The following is a 12,487-nucleotide window of genomic DNA, read 5'->3' as shown; positions in this document are numbered from 1 at the left end:
CATAATTTTATCTTCTAGTTCACCTATTCTCTCCTCTGTCTCTTCAATCCGAGCCACGGTCGTCTCCATTTTATTTTGCAGCTCACTGATAGCTTTTTTTAAGCTCCTCCTGGTTGTTCCTTTGTCCCTTGATCTCTGTAGCAATAGATTATCTGCTGTTTTATACTCTTTTAAAGCCCAGCGATTAATTTTATGACTATTATTCTAAATTCACTCTCTGTTATATTGTTTAAATCATTTTTGACCAGTTCATTAGCTGTTGTTATTTCTTGGACATTTTTTTGAGGGGAATTCTTCCGTTTAGTCATTTTGGATAGTCCCTGGAGTGGTGCAGAACTGCGGGGCACTTCCCCTGTGCTGTCTTGAATAACATGTGTTGGTTTGAGGGGCTGCAGTGAGACCTGATGTCTGTCCCTGGCCCACTGCTGGGGCCACAGTCAGACTGGTGTGTGCCTTCTCTTCCCCTCTCCTAGGGGCGAGATGCACTGTGGGGTGGCGTGGCCCATATGGGCTACTTGCACAGTGCCAGACTTGTGGTGCTGGGGTGGATTGGCAAAGTGCACAGGGGTGCTGGGGTGGATTGGCAAGGTGCACAAGGGTGGGAGGGGCAGGTTCAGCTCACTTTTCCTTTGGAGATCCGCTTAGGGAGGGGCCCTCTGGCACCTGGAGGGAGTCAGACCTGCCGCCAGAGGGATGGATCCGCAGAAGCACAGTGTTGGGTGTTTGCGCCGAGCAAGCAAGTTCCCTAGCAGGAACTGGTTCCCTTTGGGATTTTGGGTGGGGGAAGGGCGAGGGAGATGGCACTGGCGAGCGCCTTTGTTCCCCACCAAGCTGAGCTCTGTTGTCCGGGACTCAACAACTCTCCCTCCTGTTGTCCTCCAGCCCTCCCGTTCTCCGAGCAGAGCTGTTAGCTTATAACCTTCCAGGTGTCAAGTCCAGCTCGCTGTCAGAACACACTCCGTCTGGCCCCTCCGCTTTTGCAAGCCAGACTCGGGGGCTCTGCTTGGCTGGCGGGCTGGCCCTCTGCCCCGGCTCCCTCCTGCCAGTCCGTGTAGGGCACACCACCTTGCCGCCCTTCCTACCCTCTTCTGTGGGCCTCTCATCTGCGCTTGGCTCCAGAGACTCAGTTCTGCTAGTCTTCTGGTGGTTTTCTGGGTTAGTTAGGCAGGTGTAGGTGGAATCTAAGTGATCAGCAGGACGCGCGGTGAGCCCACCATCCTCCTATCCCGCCATCTTTCCAGGATACATAACAGTATTCTTTATCTTGGCTATAGTATTTTTTATTTTGGCTTCACTAGATTTAGGTCTTTTGTCTCTGTGGTAAGGGACTCCCTGGTGTCTGCTTTGCTTTGCTAAAACCTACGTAGTAACCTTACCATCTTTTTAAATATATATCAGGCATATTCCATATATCAGTTCTGACTAGATCTCTGGCCATGACTTCTTGTTCTTTCCTTTGGGATAAATTCATTTGTCTTAACATTTTGTCTAGTTTTCTGTCTTCTCTGTTAGGAATGCCTTTTATGTTCCTGCTCTGAATGGAATGGCTATATTAAGAATATGTCATTTGCTGTCCAGAGACTGGAACTTCAAGATTTGTGTGTGTGTGTGTGTGTGTGTGTGTGTGTTTGTGTGTGTATTCTGTGTGCAGTCTCCATTTGTGCTTTCACTGCTCTTTCTCTCAGATCAGTCCTCTGCAGAGTTTCTCCTTGCCTACATTTGGAAGTGTTTGGACCTTGTCCAGTGTGTGCTGAATTTTAACTATATGTGCTTTGGTCTGCTTGGTAGAAAAGGCTATATCTCTTACAGTTGAAGCTTTACAGCATTATCTGAGTTGGTGCTTATGGTGGATTAGTGCTGATCTTCTGGGGGAAGGGCCTGGTGTCTGGCTCTCAGGCTGAATTGTCCTAGTAAAGATGCATCTTCAGAGTACAGAGGGATATGCATTAGTGTAAGCTGCTCCTGTCTTCACTGTGGGCACTGTGTTGCTCACTGAAGTCTGTCCACACTGATGGGTTGCAGTGGGTGTGGGGATGGCATCACCACATTCCCTTGTCCCTGGAGAGGGGAGTTCACACTGCCACCTTTTAGGAAGCCCTCACTGTAGAGTGAACAATCTCCCCTCTTATGTCTCAGGCTTCTGTCAGAACACAATCTTCACCCTGTCTGTGTCTGAGCTGTCTGCCTGGTGGTACAGTGCTCTTGTGTTTTATCTTATGTGCATGGCTTGGTTTCAAAATTCCAAATTTTAGAGACCTGGTGTGTGGTGGACTTGCACTGATCCTCTGGGGGACGGTCATGCCACACTGTGGCTGATGCCAGTTTGTCCCAGAAAAGCAGTTTCATGGCCATGCAGGAGCTCAGATTTTATAGTAAAGTGCAGCCAAATGCTGGCTTCCAGATTAGTTGCCTTCAACAGGTGTCTCTTCTGGTATGTGAATTAACCATGCTGCTCAATGGTGCTCACTATCTCTATTTTCCTGTAACAGGCAGTGCCACCTCTACCAAATGCACTCCAAGAAGGGCAACTGTCTCTCCCAATGCAACATGGGATCTTCAGACCATGTTGTCCATTCCTGTGCCTCTTTCCTCTTTCCCTACAGAAGCACCATTATGCACATCAGGCCCAACCTTGGCTATGGCATAGACTTCCAAAACTTCAGACTTTGTGCTCTGTTGCTCATAAAAAGTTGCAGTAATCAGGCCCTCTCTTTTTCCCAGTCAATTATTTTGAGGAAGACTTTTTTTCTTGTGCAATACCCTGCATGCTGCGTTCACTCTGTCTCTATTTCTCTTTTTCCTCACTCCATGACCAAGGCTCCCTCCTCTCTGCAGCACCCACAATTCTCTTCTTCCCCGAATCAATTTTCTGAAGTTCCTACCTTCCACATTGTGGTTGTTTTTCTCCTTCTAGATATGCAGTTTGTTCTCTCAGTCCTCACATTGATTTACTGAGTGTTCGTAATGATTTGATATTTATCTGTGTTCAAGGTAGAAGATGAACATAAGGTCCCCCTATTATCTGACCATCTTAACTCCTTGCATAACATTTCTTGTTGATCGTACCACTGTGTACACCTTCTTTGCCCATCAGCAGGACTAATGTCTTGGCAGTCGTGGTGACAGTGATTTTGAAAGTGGAAGATCCCCCCAGTGCTCTTGGTATGAACATCCATGGTAAATTCCCATTCCTGAAAAGTGAGTCCCAGATAACAGAACATTTCTGGCCTCCACGTTCCATCCATTCACAAAAACACTTGATTGGCCTTTGCCAACCAGAACACCAACCTTTGCTGGCATGATGTTGGCAAAGGTTTTTCTGGAGACTGCTGCCCAGATGGAGGGCAAGTCCTTACAGCTCACAATGGCTATGTCCTGACAGGTCTCTCCAGCCATGAAATTGTTGATGTAGGTGCTCCAACTTGTCATGGCACTGCTACTGGGGCTACTGTCTGCACAGTGGTTAAGGGCATCACCACTGGGTTGGTGCCCTTGGGATGTTAGATAGGGTGATGTGGAGAGTTCAGGGGCACATGATGCCACCCAGACTGTGGCTCTGCTAGCTGTGCAGCAGCCCTTGTACCACCACTTCTTCCATACAAATTTTACAATCAGCTCATCAAATTCCACATGAGAAAAATTGTCGGGACTTGACTGTTATTACATTTAACTTATAAATTAATTTTATAGTTAATTTATTTAAATATTAAGTCACAAATATTAATTTGTGAACATTGTATACCTCTCATTTATGTCTCTAAAAATTCACAATGAAATGTTCTAATTTTTCTAATTTTCTGTTGGTTGTTTTCTAGTTAGATATTTTTGGACCATATAAAATGGTAACCTTTTAAAGGTAAGCCTTCATATTTCTGTTTGCATATAAAGAGATAATAATTTCATATTAAACCTGTATCTAGTATACATCAGAAATCTAGTTTTTATCCTAATTTGCTAATTTACAGAATTATTTGTATTTCCAATCTACAACATTTTATCTTCTGTATATAGTAGTAGTTTTTTTTTTATTTCTAGTCATTTTACTTTATATATATATATATATAAATATATATAATCATTTATCTATTTATTTATGCCTTACTGAACTTCTTAAAACAAATTGTACACTATTAGATAGAAATGGTTACAGCAGCATTCTTTACTTCTTCTGAGAATGTTGATTTACAATTAAAAAATAAAACAATTAGGAAATCTTTAGAAGAATTAATGTTAACCTGGAATGTAGTAGGTTATGGAATATTTAAGTTAATGAGACAGTTTACGTTTGAAATCATCAAGTCTATGACTTATTTCATTACCGATGGACTCTTTACTAACTCTGAAGTGTTTTTAATATTAACTTTATTTTTACTGTTTTGAATTAGCCTTTACTCATTTATACTTGAATATGCTAAATTTGCTTAATTTTTTATAGCACTGAATCTTTTCATAAATGATTGACTTCTTTATGTTTTCATAGAATACACTAATGTTGTTTACATAGATATTCTGGAGATACCTGGAGATACCTGGAGATATCTGGAAATACCTGGAGATACACAGGTATATAGCCAGATAGGAACAACAGAAAACCCAAGGCTTCTTTAGTCATGGAGTATGATTCAATGTATGGAGGAAGCTATATATATATATATAAAGATATATATATATATATAAAGATATATATATATAAAGATATATATAGATATATATGATATATATGTATCTTATATAATATAAAGATATATATAAAGATATATATATATATATATATATATATATATATATATAAAGAAGCTATATATATATATAAAGAATAATAGGGCTTGGAAATTCCTTCAGGATGAAATTGTATTCACACATGCTTTTCTGGTCTGGTCACCAATCTAATACTAATACTGTAAGACAGGGGCAGGAAAAGAAAACCTTACTGTATAAGGATCTAATTTCTGGAAGTATGACACTGTTTTGAGAAGGGAATATAGATTTAAAAATTGATTTAAGAAGGGGAACCTAGGTGACTCAGTTGATTAAGCATCCTACTCTTGATTTCAGCTCAGGTCATGATCTCACAGTACATGAGACTTACTCCCATGTTGGGTTCTGCACTGAGAGTGTGGAGCCTGCTTGGTATTCTCCCTCTCTCTCTGCCCCTTCCCCACCCATGCTTGCTCTCTCTCTTTCTCTCTCAAAATATATAAATAAACTTAAAAATTTGATTTGAGATTATATACAAATTATTAGATAGTTACTCATCTCCCTATCAGAGCAATTTTATAGTGAAGCTTTCAAGCTTATACTTAATACTGAGAAAGTGAGGATTATTTGACATGTAACAATTATATAGATCTATATATTCATGTTTACTGGAATAGGCTTAATATTGGGAAAAATATACTTGAATTATTGGTCATTCCCACATTTTTGTGAATACTGTTTATCAATTAATAAGGGATGATCATCTTCCCATCCTCTACATGACACAATCTTTTTATTCATAAATAAAAGAAAGTATACCATAGTTTTAAATGGTTCAAGGAGTTAAAAGCACTATGACTAATTTATAATAGGCCACAACTTAAGAAAAATCTGAATTTAATTATACACTGTGTTTGTTGTTAAGCATTCTGTGAAATAAGAGAGAATGAATGACCCAGAGGACAAGATGACATATGCTCTCATGGCTAGTGGTAAAAAATTATCCATTGTAATTAAAGTTTTTTTTAATATAAAGGGAAACTTAGAGATAATGCTTTTCAAAATTAAAGGGAAAAAAAGATTTCCAATACTTTACATTTACTAAAGGAATTTTTCCTGTAACTAATAAAAATTTGAGAATAGAATATAGTTTAAAAATAGACATATAAAGATAAAGAAAAAGAAATATGAGGTACCGTTTTAATTAACTCCTAAACTTTCCTTTAGAAAGATAAAAACAATTGCCAAAGTAGTCAGCTTAATTTGAAACAAATATAACCATTTTTCTCAGTTCTTGTAATTCCTGTAAATAGATTAATAACATGCTTGTTTTGTTTATCTATCAATAGTTTCTCTGTTGGTTAAACAATTCAGTTTACAAGTGACTACAGATACATATTGAGGCTGACATCTACACTATCCTCATTCCCAAGTATCTCTATGCTATGTTTTTTTGGGGGGGGCAGATTATATAGAAAATTATGTTTACTTTCATAGTAGGTGAAAACACAAACTATGTCTTTCAATAATAGTCTTTCCTTAACACTTTTATTCTGTTCTAAATATACTTCATTTGGTAAAGCCTTTAAATTTCCTTTCTTTTCCTTTGCAGTTCTGAGTTAGTGAATGCTGAAGTTATATAAGGAAGTCGGAAAATATTGGCGATTATCTGTACTTTTATAACTGATTCAAGTATTTTAATTACTTTGACCGGACAACTGTGATAATCCTTCCTCTCTCCAAACACACAAAACCATATAAACAAACATACACCCACACCCATACACACACCCACATGCATGTGTGCACAAACATGCTTATTTGGCCAAAATGATCAAATAGATATTTGGTGTAATTTGGATGCTAACATAGAAGAAAATTTAAGATCAAGATAAAACTATGAATTCTAGGTTGGCAGATGATAATTTTATTTGAGTATCTCCCTTCTTTCTGGTTATTATCCTCTATTTCTAACAATAGAAAAACAATAATCCAAAGAGAAATAAGATGTGTTTTCAATAACTCGATTAACAAATAAGTATTACATGCCTTCTATGATCTCGGATCTGTGATAGATGTAGCTATATGAGAAAAGCAGATAGATAAGAGAAGGCCATATTTGAAGAAAAGTGAGTTTTTCTAGCATCCAGTTGTTAAACTTGCCAACATAATGCACTTTTTTTTTCTTGGAGATTATGTTGTGGTATGACAGTGGGGTGTTCTCATGGCCCAGATAGAATGATGAGGTATGGTAATTACTCCAGAGATCTTTAATGAGGGTTTCAAAGTGAAATTTTCAGTCTAATGGGGAACTGTACATATATGGGTTTTAGGATGGTAATCACGTTGAAAAGGTATGAACGACTTTAAGGATACTAAAGCAAATTGTGAAAATAACTTTTTTCTTAAGTTTTAACAAGTTAAACCTTGATTAGCAATAATTGAGAGTGTTTGTTTTAACAGCCTGACCAGCATTGACTAATGTTTTCAGTATTACTAATTTGTTAAGTGAAAATGGTGTCTCATTAAATTTGCATTTATTAACTAGCTACCTTGAACATTTTCATATGTTTTCTATACAGTTGTTATTTGTTTCTTTTTCTTTTAAAGTTGTGTATATATTTCTCTCACAAACTACTTTTGCCCATGTGACCTTGTATTGATTTGTTGGATATTTTTTATACAAAAATAAAAATTGTAACCATTGATCTGTCATAATTGGTGTGAGTATTTCCCTGTTTCTAGTTGACTTTCAATTTTCATTTGTTAAGAGAAATATAAGAATAAAATATTGGGTCGCCTTGGTCCTTCAGTCAGTTAAGTGTCCAACTCTTGATTTCAGCTCAGGTCATGACCTTACACTTCATGGGTTTGAGCCCCACATCAAACTCCATGCTGACAGTGAAGAACCTCCTTGAGATTCTCTCTTGCTCTCTCCCTGCTCCCCCACTGCTCACGCTTGTGCTTTTGCACTCTCTGTCTCTAAATAAACACAAAAAAAATTGAAATAATAATAAAATATTAATCTAGACAAAGTCATAGAGATTTGATTTTTTATTTATTGTATTATGGCTTGGTATTTTTAAAAATTTTTTAATGTTTATTTATTTTTGAGAAGGGGGGTGAAGAGAGAGAGGGAGACACAGAATCTGAAGCAGGTTCCAGGCTCTGAGCTGTCATCATAGAGTCCCTCGTGGGGCTCCAAGTCATGAACCATGAGATCATGACCTGAGCTGAAGTCGAACACTTTATCGACTGACCTACCCAGGCTCCCCATCTCTTGATAATTCCTAAAGATCATCAGGTTTATCCATTATGAAATTATATATACTCATTAAATAAAATTTGGATTATCTAAAAAATAGAAAAGTAAAAAAGTTACAAATTGTTCCAATTTTCAGACAGCCTCACATGTACTATAAATATTTATTGAATGTATTTTCATTATTCTTTTGTTCTATGTGGAAAGGTTTTCATGTTGCTGTTGCTTAATTAGCAGTAAAATGCAGTCTGCTTTATTCTATGATATAAATATCACTTTTTTTGTCATGCTACATTCTATCAAGTTATGCAGTTCATTTGTTAAACATATATTTACTATCATTACATACGAGTCACTTTTTTAGGCACTGAAATAGAGTTTAGAGGTAGTGGGATGAGGAACAACAATGGAAATAAACATAAAATATATCAGATATTTTTAAATTCTATGAAGAAAAATATTAAGAAGAATAAAGAGTTTTGGAAGGAAATGGGGCTTGCCATTATGTATACAGGAGTAGGAAAATACTTTCTTATTTGGTGATATTTTAGTTGAGATCTGAGTACATTTATAGAATAAGCCATGAAAATATATGAATAAAGAGAGTTCCAGGTGAAGGCACAGAGCAGGAGCAAATGAACTGACATAGTAATGTGCTTGATATTTCTGAGAATATTGAGGTGACAGTGTTGTGGGAGTGATGTAGAGAGGTGAAGAAAAGTAAGAGATTTAATTACCAAGATAAGGCCTTGGTAAGGAGTTTGAACTTCACTGAGTGCAAGAGCTTTCACTGCTGAAATAATCTAGGTGAGAGATGATCATGGTTCAGACTGAGCTGTTGGCAACAAAAAGTGATAACAAATTATACGATTTTGAGGATATTTTCAAGATTTAGCCATCATTGTTTCCAGACAGACTGGATGCGGAGTGTGATAAAAAGAAAAGAGTTAAGAATAACTCCAAGGTTTTTGGCCTAAAACTGCAAGAAAGGAGCTGTCATTTACTGAGATGAAGAACATACAAGGAGGAACTGACAGAGGGTGACAACAGTAAGAGTTCAATTATTATAAAATCTTTCTAATATTTTTAAATAGTGTTTCTTTGTTAAAGATATTCTACATTTTAGTTATAAGCTATTTAGAAAATGTATATAATGAAAAAGAAAAAAATCACCTATAATTTTATAACCGAATAAAATTACTCAATGTTTTGTTGTAAGTGTATACACTTTATGCATACACATACACAAATATAAACCCAGTATATACATGTATATGTTATGTATATATCATTTTTCTTATCAAAATGGTATGCTTTTTATGAGCTGATCATTTCAGATACTTACATCTAGGATTTGTTTAGAATTTTTTCCTTTCCAGAAATTTGGAAAAAAAGAGCCACTTGTACAGTTTTCTAGCACTTTTATGGTTTGACTATTATCATTATTGTTTTCCTTTTTAACTTTATTTCATTTGTAACTTATTTCATTGAATTGTATCAATTAATAAGGTTTTCATATTATTATTATTATTACTTATTCTAAGTAGCTAATCTTGGGAGATACTTTCTAGGCCAAAGTATGTAGACCAGGGTTTCTAGATCAGAGGTTGAAAAACTGTAACTTGCAGGCCAAATTTGTGCTGCCACAATTTTGTACATGGCCTGCATACTAAAAAGCTTTTAATACATGAACACATTTACAATCCATTTGATAACTGAAAGACACAACTTTGATGAACACTAATTAAGCTACATGTAATCCCCCAAATTCTTTTCATTAGAATTATATTATGAAAAAATATCTTTGTATCATTGTCATCATTATATTTTGAATGTTGTCAATTTTAAAATATGTGGAAAATGTCTTTTTTTCTTTTTGTATAAGTATCTATATAATATCCTTGATGTTACTTCTTGTCTCCCAAAGGCTAAAATAATTACTATCTGGCCTTTAGAGAAAAAGTTTGCTGACTCCTATTCTAGATATTTGTAAGCATGCATAAAAATTACCTGGAGGCTATGAGAAAAATGTAAATTTTTGTTGTACACCCCACCTTCACCACTGTTACGTCAGTTTTGATTCAGTAAGCCAAGGGTAAGTCCTAGGAATCTCAGTTTTAACAAACACTCCAGGTAGTTCTGATGCACTCTAGACCAAATTTTCAAAAACACAAGATGCAGGCCCACCTGGGTGACTCAGTTGGTTAAGCATCCAACTTCAGGTCAGGTCATGATCTCACAATTCGTGGGTTTGAGCCCCAGGTCGGGCCCTGTGCTGACAGCTGAGAGCCTGGAGCCTGCTTCAGATTCTGTGTCTCCCTTTCTCTGCCCCTCCCTTGCTCGCTCTCTGTGTCCATCTCTTTCTGTCTCAAAACTAAATAAAATTTTTAAAAAATTTAAAAAAAACACAGCATGCCGACTTGCACTGAGCAAATTTCAGTAGTGTGTTTGAACTACATTTGGGCTAGTATTTCACCATCAGCATGCTGGTAAATATAAATTCATTGTACATGTCTTATTGGAATGAATTGCCACAGGACACACCTGCCTATAATTATTAACACCTGTCAAGAATTGTGCAGTCACCTTTCCTTGGAACATAGCACTGCTAGGGATCAAAGCATGGTTTTTGGTCTAGAAATTTTGTAACTCTTAATTTGAACCCATATGATAGCGATAGACACATCATTATTCGTAAATTCCATATATCTATTCTTATCTCTTTTTATCCCCCCTTTATTATTGTTTATGTATATATGTGTGTTTATGTATATATGCACATATCCATCCATCTATCCATAATCTATCCATCCGTCCAATTTCCCTATAAACACAAGATTTTAATTATGCTAGAATTAGTACTAACTCCTGCCCCAACTGCCATACAAACCTTGAATTTTTGATAGGAATGATCTACTATTTGTTTCATAGTAAATTTAACAATCTACCAATGCACCTTGGAAAGAGCAAATGTTGTGACATCAGTGTAAACAACAAGACATAAGGAGCTTTAAAAAATCAAAACACTATATATAGTACATTCCAGTCATTGTTATTAGAAGTACATTCCAGTCATTGTTATTGCTGGAATTCCTTAATAAAAATTCTGGAAAGTCCTGAATATTTTAGGTAGTTTATGCAAAAGGAAGAAAAGAAGAAAAAATTTATCCCCTGAGACAACTTTAATCATTAAATCTGGAGTCTTCTTAATGAAGTTTACACAGGTGCCTCAAGTTCATATTTCTAAGAACCAAACCTTGTCTCTTTTCTCTACCTTCCCAACATTTTCATTGCTTTTTTGGTTTATACTAATGGTGCTCCAGAGAAAAGTGGCTTCCCTCTCTGAGTAGTTGTGAAAGATTTCCATGATTTTCCCCTTTTGTATCCAACCCTCACTTATACATATTTTTGTAAAAGCTCTCTCTCTCTCTCTGGAGACAAAATATTAATTATTATTTTTCTATTTCTTGTTTTTCAAAATATGTGTATTCAATTTATCTGAAATTATTATCTGTGATGAATTCCTAAGAGTGACTAAAATTATTTAAGATAGTATTCTTATTTATTTAATGAACTTTAATCTTGTTTTTTTTTATGGACAAATTCCATATTATTTCAAGTACTTAATAACATTTTCAATTTTTACCTGATAAGTGGTCTTTGCACATTTAACAAGATAAACAGTTCTATCAGACAATGTTCTAAAAATGTATGATCCCATGGGACACATGGCTGGCTCAGTTTAGTGTGTGACTGTTTATCTCAGGGTTGTGAGTTTGAGCCACACGTTGGGAAAAAATTAAAATCTAAAAAAATAAAAATAAAACAATTATGATCCCAGATAAATTAAAACACAATTCCCATAGTCATAAATTCTTGGCGCCAAATTAGAGAAAAAAAATTCAAACCTGCAAGTACTTATATGAGTAACCCAGCTTGAATGATTTCTGTGATGAAACTTGCTGTTGAGGAAAAGTTGTAACATTGTTTCCAGTTTACCTATCACCTTATAAATAGGATATTTGAGGAGATATATTTGTTTTTGAGCATGAACATATATTACATATATACATCTCCCACAAACTAAAAATAAAAAGTGCAAATGACCCAGTGGTCTAAGAAAATTATTCTGCCTAAGTAAAACTGGTTTTTTTTTTGATACTAAAGGGGGAGACATACTTAGTTCATACTTGTTTTTCAATCTTCACAGTTTGTTTTACTTTTATCAAAATATAATAGAAGTTTTAGAAAACTGTATCTTCTTGTAAATTTTTATTCTTTGCCTGAAAGAGTTTACATTATTGTGGTATGTCTCCATAAAACAACTAAGGGCTACATATAGTTTCATTTTCATTTCCTAAGTTGCCACTTCAGAAAAGTTGGGCAGTGTCTCTTAGCATTATTTTTTGTTATGCTTGGCATATTGCTTTCACATCTCAAAATTTGTACCACATTATCAATATATACTTCTGTTTGTATTACCCAGTCTTAGGTACTCAGATGCTCTAGAACATGTGTACAGCATGA

General features: G+C 35.9%; 1 pseudogene; it reads right to left on the bottom strand.

The window, feature by feature from the left end:
• Window positions 1-3,031: 3,031 nt before the first annotated feature.
• On the bottom strand, window positions 3,032-3,429 carry LOC102949899 (annotated as a pseudogene).
• Between the last annotated feature and the right edge of the window lie 9,058 nt (window positions 3,430-12,487).

This window comes from Panthera tigris, chromosome X (assembly GCF_018350195.1).
Source record: "Panthera tigris isolate Pti1 chromosome X, P.tigris_Pti1_mat1.1, whole genome shotgun sequence".
NCBI lineage: Eukaryota > Metazoa > Chordata > Mammalia > Carnivora > Felidae > Panthera > Panthera tigris.
This window is presented reverse-complemented; position numbering and strand designations above follow the sequence as displayed.